General features: G+C 46.5%; 1 long non-coding RNA gene across 4 annotated transcripts in view; it reads right to left on the minus strand.

Annotated features, from left to right (window-relative positions):
• Nucleotides 1-13204, minus strand: part of LOC102004900 — an 89074-nt gene that overhangs the window by 35836 nt on the left and 40034 nt on the right. The window contains exon 1 of one of the 4 annotated variants that reach the window (XR_262999.1): nt 768-985. The exons of the other annotated variants lie outside the window; for them this stretch is intronic. This is a non-coding gene — a long non-coding RNA (uncharacterized LOC102004900). Of the gene's footprint in view, nt 1-767; nt 986-13204 lie in introns of those variants that run through there. 4 annotated transcript variants of the gene reach the window in all.

Here is a 13204-nt window from a genome sequence, read left to right on the forward strand (position 1 = left end):
TAGTGACAGAGTGAGTAACCTGGAAAGGAACCCCAGTGAGAGAGTGAGTACCCTGGGAAGGAACCCTAGTGACAGAGTGAGTACCCTGGGAAGGAATCCCAGTGAGAGAGTGAGTACCCTGGAAAGGAACCATAGTGAGAGAGTGAGTACCCTGGGAAGGAACCATAGTGAGAGAGTGAGTACCCTGGGAAGGAACCCCAGTGACAGAGTGAGTACTCTGGGAAGGAACCCTAGTGAGAGAGTGAGTACCTGGGAAGGAACCCTAGTGAGAGAGTGAGTACTCTGGGAAGGAACCCTAGTGACAGAGTGAGTACCCTGGGAAGGAACCATAGTGAGAGACTGAGTACCTGGGAAGGAAGGGGGAGGCAAAGACAGTAGAAGTGACACTTACTCTGGGATTTGAAGTCCAAGAGGAAGCAGGGATGTGGGAAGAGGAGGCGATGAGATGAACAGGGGGTACAAGTGGCAACGACTTTAGCAGTGTGCGTGGGCTTGGACAGCGTGAGTGCTCTGGGGTGTCCCTAACACTCAGAGATGGATAGGAAGGAAAGGTGTGGGAAGATTTCATGTGGGTGGTCATTATACATCCCAGTGTGCCTGAGTCCATCCTAAATTATGATCACTATGTCAGTATAATTAGTACAGCACCTCCTTTGACTCTCAAAGATATCTTATCCTGGACAGTAAACTACAACGGCATGAGTATAAATTCAAGTCACCTATGTCTTCACTTTCCTTTATCTGTGGAAATAATACTAAATGATCACCTTCTTTGTTGGTCTGAACTTGTCCTCAGACTGCTATGGAAAATGTGTTAGGCACCAACACAGATTGCAATTGGACGTTACACGTCTCCATGCTACGGCCCAGAAAGGTTGCAAGGGCAGCTCCCAGGCTACCTGCCCTGCATTTTTATTTTGTTCATCCCACATAGGATGAACATTCCGTACCTCCCTGCGGTCCTCAGCCTTCAGGGAAGCCCCAGTGATCCTCACTTCCTGGTGTAACCCACAACCAAGAGACTATGAGAGTGACGTGATGTCACTTTCAAGGTTAGGTCATAAAGACACTGTGGGGCCAGGGAGATGGCTCAGCAGCACAGCACCTACCTGGCAAGCACAAGGTCCTGAGTGTGATTCCTGGTACCAAAAAAATAAATAAATAAATAAATAAGGACACCGTGATCCTGCCTGCCTTAGGTCACTGGCTGTGCTGGAAACCAACTGACAGCTTGTGGAAAGGCACTGTGGTGAGGAACTGAAGCCTCCAGCCAATAGCCATGTGCATGAGTCTGGTTGAGGTACAGCATCCAGCTCAGTCACATACTGGTATGACTCAAGCCCACATCTAGATTTTGACAGCAGCCTCCCCAAAGACCTGAGGCAGAATCACTCAGTGGAGCTACTTCCTGACCCTCAGAAACCATGTAAGATGTAAGCATTTGCTGTTCTAAGTGGCTACACTTTAGAGGCGGTTTGTTCCATGGTAACAACAACTAAAACACCAACACAGTTGATTTCTTTATAACCTGCTCTCCTCCATCCATCGTATTACCTGTCCCACTCTCAAGATGGCTGAGGCTGTATCCCTGCTTTAGACGAAAAAATATTATCAAGGATTTTAAACAAGAAGGTGGGGTCAGATCTGGCTTTAGACATATCGTACAGGCATTGTTGAGAAGGCAATGTAGGTGGGAGGCTCAAGAGCAACCTCAGGTTTCCTGCAAAGCTCGTAAGTGGACCTCACAGCCTGACAGAATGAGGCTGTGATGCATGTCTAAGCGAGCAGGCTCTAGATTCTATATCAGACTATATATATTCAAATCTTCATATCACTGAAAAATCATACAGATTTGGCAAGTCACTGAGCCTTTCAGTTCCCTTATCTGAAAAGTGGAATTAGTAATGCTTTCAGCCGCAAGCAATCTAATGTCCATCTTCCAAATAGTAACTTACACAAATAGTTTCTCGTTCTCACATAACCCTAAGTACAGAGGTGGGCAGTTTCTAGAGGTGGATTAGCTGTCCAACAGTGGCATCCAGATCCCAGGTTGCTTCTGCCTTTTGACTCTGAATTTCTCAGCACGTGGTTTATTGCCTTGTGTTTGCAAGAGGGCTGCTATAGCTACAACCATCACATTTGTGTCTATGACAGAAGGAAGTTGGGACACATTGAGAGCTTTCATCTAGCTTTACGTATCATAATTCATCAGAAAAGAAAAAGCTTTGCAGACACCTACAGCACACTTCTGCTTACATCTTGTTGGCTAGAACTAGACTAAAGAACTACCTTAGCAACGATAAGCTCTGGGAAACTAGTTAAACATGTTGATATCCAGGCAACTTTGGGTTCTGTTAACAAACAAAAAGAGGTGAATATTAGGTATTTGATTGCTTCAAATGATGCAAATTACTTCAGAATATCAGTACAAAGGTTAAAATAATTGGATGCATTCTTTGGGCAAACCACATAGTAAGTGCTCAATAACTGCTGAAACTGTAGTGACCCAGACACAGAATGATTCATCTGGTACTGGGACAGGGCAGAAGGAGTAACCATAATACTCAAGCTACAGGGCTTTAGAAGAAGGACAGTTGAAACCTGGTAAAAAGATTTTTTTATTTTTAATTATTATCATTTCTCTTTTTCCTTTAACTACAAAACTGTTTCCCACATTATTATCTCTTTTCTTTCCAATTATTTCATAATTGTGTGCCTTTGTTAGACTTCAAGTCCTTTATTACTTTAGAAATCTAGCTATGGGAAATATAAGCTATGAGTTCTTACACTTGCTCAATTAAAATGCCACCAAGTACTTTAACTCTATCTCCCAATTAGGACCTGGCACAATTATATAATCACACAGTGCTGAACACTGTGCCCTGCTCTTCAGGATGTATTTGTTTTAGACATAGCTCACTTGTGTGAAGTAGAAGTATTGCCTGTGGATCCACTAAAATTAATTCCGAGCAGGCAGCGCAGCTCCCAGAGGCTCAGCTGCACACTGCTGAGCCATTTTTCTGAGGCTCACATGGATCAGATCCTCAGGCCCCCACCATACAGTTTCCTCACCACAGATGATGACCCAGGGCCACTGGCAACATGGCAATTGCATGCACAGTACAGAAACAGAAAGATGAGTAGCATGGGATATGCCTGTAACAGGAGGAAGGTTCTGGGCATACACTCAAAGATCCTATTGTACACTCTTCTCCACAGTAGCATCATTCACAGTAACCGAAAGTTGTAAGTAAACCAACTGTCCATCAAGGAATAGTGGATAAGAAAATGTGGCATAAGGGCCGGGGATATAGCTCAGAAGCACAAATGCCTGCCTGGAAAATGTGGTGTAGGTGTACAGTGAAATATTATTCAGCCCTTAAAAAGGAAGGGAATTCCAGCACATGGATAAACCTTGGGGACCTAATGAAAAATCAAGGGAGCCAGCCACAAAAACACAAATGCTGTAAGAGCACCAGGGTGGTCAAGTTCGTACAGAAAGGAAGTGAAATGGTGGTTGCCTGAGGCCGGGAAGTTATTTTTTTCATGGGGACAGAATTTTAATGGTGGAAAATAAAAAAAATTTAGGAGGTGGATGGTGGCGATGGTCAACAGCAATGTAGATGCACTTAATGCCACCAAACTGCACACTGCAAAAAAATGCAAAAGACTGTAAATAGTATCTGTATCTTATAATTTTTAAGTGGAAAAAAAAGAAGGGAAAGGAAGGCATCAGAGTGTGATGCTCCTCCTCCACAAGCTCCTCACCCCCCCACCCCCCCACCGCCACTCAAAGTCCTCCGAAAGTGTGCTCACTGAGGGGAAAAGAAGGGAACGCAGTTGGGGAAGCACCTTCTAGCCTCTTCCTAGATGTGGACAGGACCTTCTAGCCGTTCAGCACAGTGCTCCGTCTTCTTACCAGAAGTGTGTACTATATTCGTAATCGGGGCAAGAAAGGGGAAGAATACAACAGAAAGGGCGGCAAAGGGGCAACTGGCATGAAACTCCCTCCGTCTCTGGTGAGGGCAGAACTCCCCCAGCCCATGAGGCTTGCGTTTCTGCTTAGCAGTGGGGAAGATCATTGCTTTTACCTTCCATGGCTTGCTGCAGGATAAACTCAGGGTCAGCAGTCACCCGGCTAACCTGGAAAGGTTTTGTACTGCCGCCTGCAGCCCCTGGCTCAGTGGCGAGACCCCGGAGCCGGCAACTGTGTAAGATGCTTCGGCGACATCAAACCACAGAGCGCTGCAGACAAGCTCTCCTTTTGTGGTTTCGCATTAGATCTTTTTATGTTTTTGTGGTTGTTGTTTCTTGGAGAAGACAAGGGTGTCTCGTTGAAGCTCCAGGGAAATAACTGAAATTTAATGGAATCTAATTGGCTCCTGTGGTTATCTCAAAGAAGCCGTGGTCATAAAAGTTAATTAAATTAGATTCATTTGCATATTCAAGACCATTCCTGTCCTCACTTTAAAAGCAGAGGAAGAGAAAATGTGTCCCAGCCTCCTGGCTGGGATGAAGACACACAACCATGTCCAGATCACTGTGCTTCTATGAAAGGCCTCAGAGTAGCAGGTTATTCCTTTAATCCCCTGGCCCGGCTTGTACGCTCCACTTTTTCTAGGCGAATGTCAACACAGGCATTACATTGGCATGCACTGCAGTCCTCGCTTTGAAATTTAGAGCAAGTCTTTTATAGAGAGCAATCTGCTATGCATAAAGACTGAGGTAATTTTCTAAACAAAAGGTGAATCCAGAACATTCCATAGAAAACGCACCAGCAGCACTTACAGCTAGAAGCAGTTTGGGTTTGTGTGTGTGCTTGCAGGTTTACTGGCAACAAGATGGTCTCTGGCTTCATTTATTATGGGTCAGAGGACCGAACAACCGGGCTCTAAGAGGGTGTCTAGTCTACTCTGCTGCCTGGGGAAGCCTAAAATAACCGGCTGAAATGGAACTCTGGCCTCTTTTCTATAGCCCTCAGGGGAGGTGTTTCCACGACCTTCCTCTGTGATCCGACCCATTTTAACAGTCCTTAATATCGTACCAGACAGTGTTCCTTGTATCAAACCTCTCTCCCCTCTGTGGCTGATCTACCGCTGGACGCACAAGGCGAATGTGGGTACTTCTCAGGCTCCCCACCTGCTCAGCTGTACGTTGCACTGGAACATCAACTAGTGCCCGGATCTGTCTCTACAGATGAAGGGCAGTGTCTGCCCCACTTCCTCCAGCCACCCCTGCCTGGGAATCAAAGTGAGAGCACATTGTCATCTTCGTTCTCTCCCTCCTGAGAAGACAGGGTTGATCTGTTGTTCTTTCGTGTTTGTTTTCTTCAGGAACACAAATGCGTAGACCCTACGCTGAGCCTTGGGAAATGGTGGTAACAGCCCGGACCAAACTCCTGCTCTCCCCACAGAACACAGACGGACAACGGAAACTGCCCGCGTGACGGGTGCAGAGAGGAGCAGGTTACTAAGAATGACCAGCGAGCTGAACTGACACAGGCTAGGAGGATGAGAGGCGGTAAATACCTCGCGTCCCACAGGCAAGAGAGAGTGGTGTTTCTAACAGAGTGGTGTTTCCCCTGAAACCCAAAGACACGAACAGGAGTTATTATCGTGTGGCGAAGGGGACTGAAGGTAAAAAGAACAGCACACGCGAGTCCCTCACCCCGCCACGTGCCGCGCTGCAGGCTGGCAAGCGTGCACCAGCAGGGCCGCAGTGGCCGCGACCACGCTCTAGAGCCGTCAGACGTCGCACGCTGTTCAGACCTGCTTGGCTGTGACCGAAACCCAGCGCTCTAGCCCTGCCCTGAAGAACACTGAGCACCTGGAGTCTTAGCAGCAGGAGCCAGATCTCGCCACCTGTAAAATGAGGAGGTTAAATCTGGACTCTTCTAACTCACCTTCCGGGATCAGTTAGCGGTGATGGTCCCCGAACAGCTCTTAAGAGGGTCAGTTTATTTCTGAGCCATCGCACACTCGGGAGCAGGAAGAGGGATGTTCAGACACAGCCAGTTGCCCCTCTCCAATGTGTTGTTTAAAATTATATTGCAAAGTAGATAACATAAAACTTGCCATTTTAACCCTTTTCACTGTATGATTCATTATGCTCACAGTTTCTCACTGCAGTTGGCTTTTCAGTGACTCCGGGCGGGTTCCACGAGGACCCTAACAATCCAGGAACCTGACCTTTGCCACGTCTGTTAATGGGAACCCTGAGAGATCCGGTGCCACCCTTACAGCAAGGGATGCTTCGCACGCCCAGAAAACGGGAAGAGGAGAGGGGAAAATCTCTCCCTCTGCCTCTAAGGTCAAGAGCATAGGCTTACTATCCAAATTTTACCGAGTCTTATCTAAATGTGCCTAGATCTAGAGTAGCACCATTGCTCTTGTTACATGACAGGTAGGTAGGATTATTCCCATTTCACGGACACAGAAGTAGGTTACGGTGAAACCTGACTTCCAACCCCAGTCTGGCTTTCACATTTGGCTCAACTCCGCACGCAGCTGTGCTCCTGAAAACAGCCATGAGGAGAACTGATGAAAAAAGTTAACGAAAGCGAAGGACAACAGAACTGAACTTCCCCGCGCCGTTCCTCGCGACTCGGGTTTGACGGTGGTTTCGCCGCGCACTTTCTAGCTCCTCTGCCCAGTCTGCTCTCTCTTGCCTGTGGGACGCGAGGTATTTACCGCCTCACTTTTTAAGGGTGCCGTGTGGCCCCACTGCTGGATTAAGAACATCACTGGCGCACCGGGAGCGGAGCGGTCAGGAAGGGTTGGTAGCCTGAGGAAGGGCTGAGCTCCTGCACCCAGGTGGTGACAGAGGGGAGGGATAAGGAGACGGGGACCCGCTTCGCCTCTGGAAACCTTCTCTGTGAGTCAGTAGAACGGAAAATAAATGCGGAGACAGGAAAGCCATCGGGAAACTTAATGTGAAGAGCCCAGTTTTGTTTTCCTCTCAGCAGGTGACAGGCCTCCCGGATAGACCGTCCAAGAACAGGCCCAAGACTCAATCACGGTGGAAGCAGATCCGGCTGGAAAGGAGAGCAGCAAGGCCCAGACGCTGCCGAACACCAGCAGAACCGACAAACAGAGCAGCGGTGACCACGTGAGAGTCGTCCCGAGTGTGGAAAGACGCCCCAGCTTTTGTTTTCCTCTGGTGCTTGACGCCCTAGACCGTCTTTTCAAAAACTTCTGACTACATAAGTCATCTCTTTTGACTAATTTAATGTGAAGTTATCAGGGCCTTCCCGGCCTCAAAATCCCTTCATAGCAGCACCTAGATCTGTGTTTGGTGAAATACTCAGGAGGTGAGTGGATGCTACCAAACACCTGCCTCCTCCCTGTCATCCTCGTCGAACTTTTTGCAAGAGAACCTCCTCATAGACCACTCTAGCCAGAACATAGTAGAAAGGGAATTCTAGGAGATGTCGTTCTGCCTCGCCAAGTAGACATACCACAGGTCACCTCCTAGGACAACCTTCTCCTTAATCTCCAGTTTGACCCTGAGTGAAAGAAATTCACAGAAACTAGTAATATTCAGAAGTTGAGGGGACATTTTGCTAGTAGAATAGTCCTGACTCAGCAGAGGGAAAGCAAATAAGAAAAGCTGGGTAGGAAATTGGGGAATACGCTCCTAAGAAGTGGAGAAGGCATGGAGGAGCTCCTGTAGCCATACAGTAAGTAATAAGCATGTATTCCTATCAGAACTAAGAATCCCGCCAGGCATGCTGGTGCAAGCCTTTAATCCCAGCTCTTGGGAGGCTGAGGCAGGAGGATCACTGCAAGTTTGAGGCCAGCTTGAGCTACATAGTGAGTTTGAGACCGGTATGAACTACATAGTGAAACCCTGAAAAAACAAACAAACAAAAAAGAATCCAATTCCAGACCTTCCCCAAGCTAGAGTATTTGTGTTCATCAATGAACCAATCAATAAACATGTGAATGAAAACCACCTTCAAACTCATCAGACAGAAAAGCACAAGGCCCTATGCTAACCTGTGCTAGCTATGGCAGTATCTTTATCTGTTCAGGTTGCTGTAACAAAATATCTTAAATTGGGTAACTTAATAAAAATAGAAATGTATTGCTCACAGTTCTAGGGGCCTGGAAGTCTAACATCAAGGCCCCAGCAGCTTACCTGTCTGGCAAGGCTTTGCTCTCTGCTTCAGAGCAGGTGCCATCCTGCTATGTCCTAGCATAGTGCGAGGGGCAAGGCAGCACCTTCATCCTCTTTCATAAGGGCACAGCCTCAATCCGGGCCACTCACTGCCATCACACTGGTTATTAAGCTCCAACATATGAATTTTGGGGAGGTACCAACATCGAAGTCCTAGCAGGTGGTAAATAAAACACCTGGGGTGGAAGGGTGGGGAGATATACAAGGGCCAAATAGTTTATGCTACGAGCCAAGCTGAGGGTTCTCCCAAGAAAAATCCCATGGCTGAGAGTAATTTGGATGCCATCAGTCTTTTAATGAGTCCTAGATACTTCCTTGTTGCCATTTCTGCATACACACACACACACACACACACAACACAATAAGCTTTGTGCAGCTCCCTGCACAAAACTAGAAGCCAGAGCAAAACGTCTGACAATGACAATCTGTTGATTATAGAACCTACGTATGACATGTTTTGAATAATCAATGACTGAATCATGTGCCTGTAAGCTTAGCCTATATCAAATGCCTCAGGGAAAGGTTAGGGAGGAAAAACCCCTCAGAATTTGCTCATTGGCTTACAGAGGTTGAGCGATGCTGTGGGCTATGGTAAATTCTTTGCACACTAAAATTAGATGAAGGGCAGATCAGTCACCCTGGGGAATTTTATCTGCTCCATTCATGCATCCAGAGATGCTGCTTACGTAAAGCCAAAATAAGCACCACCCAAAGGGCACTGAGGCAGAGAGACAAAAGGGAGCGATTCAAACAGAAAGCAAGACAAGCAAGCAGTTGATGATGAGCACCTAGAGCAGCCCCCATTGCAAACATCTCGGCAGGAATTAGGCCGGTGAAGGTAACACAATATCCCGAAGCTTCTGATAGCTTCTAAGGGGTAAATTTAGAAACATCCTCCTGGGGAAAGCTGCAGGCTTCAGCTGTTCTCTCTCTACACATTCAGCACAGACCTTGTCACAGGCTCACGAGGATTTACACTTCACACTGGCAGGCACTCTCCTCATCCCTCCTAGAAATACTAGCTCCTCCTTGACCGCCAGGCAGGCGCCAGAAAGTCAATCAAATACCGTGGAACTCAGAGATAAGCAAAAGTACCCAAAAGTTTCCAGGAGTTCCCCTTGGCCAAGTTCACCACCGAGTTATTCTCTTATATGCGTGCTTTCTAAAGGAAATAATTTATCACTAGGCTGCAGGAAAGGTCAGTTCCTTGTCTCCAGCTGCCTATGGAAATAGTCTAGGATTGGCTGGAGGTGAGTCTAGGGGGCTGACAATTCCATTCCTGGTCAAGTGTGTCAGTGTTTTAAAACATTCTCACAAACCCCACAGCACCATCTGTAAGGGCTCCATAATTTACAAAATTTCTTGCTAAATCAGCTGGCCAAATGCAGAACCAGTTCTTGCGGCTTCCGTACAGCACTGTGCTGCAGCCAGGAAGTATTTAAGTGGATAATGAGTAGTTTCTTCTCTCAGTGACCACATCCAAATTCTAGAATATGCAAAGTTCCCCTTCAAGGCTGCCTTAGGAAGCCCTGTCCCCCAACTTAAGGCTTTAATCTTCACGGAGAAGAATACTAGATCCCTCTTCTCCAGTGATATTTAAGAATGCCATTGCCTAGTGATGGCTGATTCACTCCGCAGCTCACACATAGGCATACACAGCAGCACACGCACAGCAGCACTCCAACACACACCCTTCCTGCGAGTTCTGGGTTTTACAAGACCCATAGCCTGCGTCCAAGAATGGTGGCCAAGGTTTCTCTTTGTTTAGTGATAAAAGCTCTTCTAAAATTATGGGGGAAGCATCCCTTTTTCTTGAGGAAATATACATAAGAAATATTTCCCTGCCTTTTTCCTCTGAGAAAAATATAGCTATCTATGGAAAATGTGCCCTCTCGCTTTTTTCTCCCTCTCTTGCTCTCTCTCAGATAAAAGTAGCAAAGCAGACGGAAGCGCCTTCTGTGAAGACATGGAATTCTATACTCCTTTCATGCAACCTCCACTAGTTATTAGCAGAAATGCAATAAATGTATGATTGTTTGATTTTATTAAGTTATCCTCTCCCCCAAGGTACTTTGGAGCTGTGCTGCTAAACACGTAGCTCTCAGATAGCAGTTGGCATCCTGAGCTCAGCAGAAATGTAGGTTCTCAGACCCCACACCAGACCCCCAGGAGTTAGAGTCTGCACTCTGAGATGATTCTCAGATTTATAAGTAATGAAATTTTGTGAAATGCCATTTTAGAATATACTGTTGCTATTGGTCTAATAAAGTAACTCCTCAAAATCTCTGTCTTGCTGATGAGAATGCTTTTGGGGGAGTTGATGAGAAGAGCTAACATTCCTGGGCACTAACGGTGTGCCAGGTGTAGGGAGGGCGGAGAGATAACAAGAGTAAAAGGCAGAGCTGGGCTGGAACTCAGTCTGGCTTCTGAATCTATATTTTCTCCCACTAGGCTGCTAATCCAGGTGCTGCCAGGATTTGACATCTGGGACCTGGCAATTTTGTGGGACTGCCCTATGGCCCGCATGATGCTTGACATTCCTGTCAGTTATTCACTGGATGCCAGACACCTACAGTGTCCTGACAACCTAAGAAAATCCCTCCTCACCTCCAGAAGCCTGTGGAGTAGCAGTGGTCACGAGGAACCACAGCATCTGCTAGTGTTCATGCAGTAATTTAGGGACATTAGTCTCCTAGGACTTGTTTCTTTCTTCCAGTGTTCAACCCACTTAGAAAATCCTCCAACATTTTACATTTTATTTTATATTTCAACAGAAGGCTATAAGTAGGGAGATCTGCTCTATACAGAATAAAATATAAGTTCCCTCCTGGTAGCCAACCATCTGGTTAGGAATCAGATTTTAGTATATGCAATAGCTGAGAAATGATTCAAGGTTCTATAAGATTAAGTCCAAGACAATCGAAAAACGACCTAAATTCCTATCCTGGCTTTGCACCACTTACTAGCTGGGAGCTCACTGGCTCTCCTGAGCTTCTGCCCCCCTTTCTGTGGAATGGAGGTATCCTTAAACAGTCCCTATGGGCTGCCAGCTCAGTGCCTAAAGCGTGGCATATATTAGTCACCCCAGGAATCACCCCTCCTCTCCAGCAACTGCGGAACAGGGCAAAGCTGAGACAGAGGGAGGATGCGAGCGAGGGAGGAGACGAGACGGCACGCAGGGCAGGCGGGCAGCCCACGCCGACGCCTGGAGGCCAGAGTGAGCTCACGCGGAGAAACCGGCCGGCTCTCCCAGCCTAACCAAGCGAAGGGTCCAGGCAGACGGCTACAAACACAGAGGCCGGGATTCTCCTCCGGATTTTAAAATATCTTCGGTATCATGGCTTCCAAACGCAGAACTGCAAGCTTCCAGCGAGGTTAACAAGACGAGCACCTCTTCTGGTCAGTCCCCATGCTAGCCATTCTCACACCAGGAGCGCAGGGCTGCTGTCCATCACCGACGCCTTACCTTTCCTAATTGATTTACTTACTAGTGCACGTTCGCCGTACGTGACGCGCCTCTCGGCGAGTAGGCACCCGTACTCAACAGCTCTTGACCCCTCTTGTCCCCTTCCCTCACTACCCCCTTCCCTCCCCCCGCCTCCGGGTCCCCTCCCCCACTGTATCGTTGTCACTCGTACAGGTCTTGTCTCTAACGCAGGGTGAGTGCCCACTGTGGGGTGTCAGCACATCCCACGACACAGCTTGAACCTGACTCCGCTCCCCTCCCCTCGCCCCCACCGTCTCCTGGTCCCCTACCGTTTGCATAAGATCTCTCCCTGTTTCCAGTTATCGATCTTTTTTGTTTTGCACTTTATTTGTACTTCGGATTGCTCAAATGAGAGAAAACATACGGTATTTAAGCTTGTGTGCCTGGTTTATTTCATTTAACTTTACATTTTCAAGCTACATCCACTTTCCTACATATATCTCAAAGTTATCCTTCTTTATAGCTGAGTAGTATTCCATTATGTATTGATATCTTCTTTTTTTATCCATTCATCTGTTGATGGATATATAGGCCGCTTCCAAGATTTAGCTATTATGACTTGCGCTGCTGTGAACACTGGTATATATGTATGACTGCAAGAGGATGTCTTTAACTCTCCTGGGAAGATACCTAGACAGGGACTATTTGGGTTGAATGGAATTCTATTTTCAGTTTTTAAAAAAATCTCCATACTGAGTTCCACAATGGTTGTACTAGTTTACATTTCCACTAACAATGCAGAAGTGTTCTTTTTCAACCACAACCATCCCTGCATTTGTTATTATTTGATTTCTTTATGATGGCCACTCTTTCTGAAGTGAGATGAAGTCTCGGTGTTGTTCTGGTCTGCATTTCTCTAAGAACCAACAGTTAACATCTTTTAAAGGCCTGAAGACAGACGTGCACATGGCACCACCCAGGACATATTTTTATTTTTTTATTGACATTCAAACCTGTCATCTCATTTCCAATTTCGTTAAATGCTTTTTAAGCCCAGACTTGGACCAAGTCACATAGCTGGTAAATACACATACAAGAAGGTACTTCATTCTTCAATTTTATAAAGTCTACAGCTTCAGCACAAAAGGCCCCCAAAACACTCTAAATGTCCCAGGAGCTGCTGCTCACTACCACATTAACATAGCTCACCACGGCGTTCATGCGTCCCCTGCTCATTTATAAAAGCTCTGTCACACCCAGCAGAAAAGAATGATTAGCAGATCGATTAATTAGGGCCCTATTTACACTCCTCTTGCCTCCTTCAATCACATCTTTGTTGTAAATAAGCTTTTTTGCCTACATTAAAGTCAGTAGCTCTTCGTATATAAATAATAAGGCCCGTGAATTTAAACCGATTAAACATCAGAGAAGGAATTTCAGCCCACTCTGATCTGGCCAGGATACCGAAAATAAAGAGCAATATTGTCTCACCGGACCTGGTAAATTAAAGACAACTGTATGTGACTTCTGAATGCATTAATTTCCAGGTTCGCCTTCCCGCCTGAGGACCTCAGCCAACATCTATCTTTAGTTGTAACA

The sequence above is a fragment of the Chinchilla lanigera genome, unplaced genomic scaffold (genome assembly GCF_000276665.1).
Source record: "Chinchilla lanigera isolate Chin_1 unplaced genomic scaffold, ChiLan1.0 scaffold00057, whole genome shotgun sequence".
Taxonomy (NCBI): Eukaryota; Metazoa; Chordata; class Mammalia; order Rodentia; family Chinchillidae; genus Chinchilla; species Chinchilla lanigera.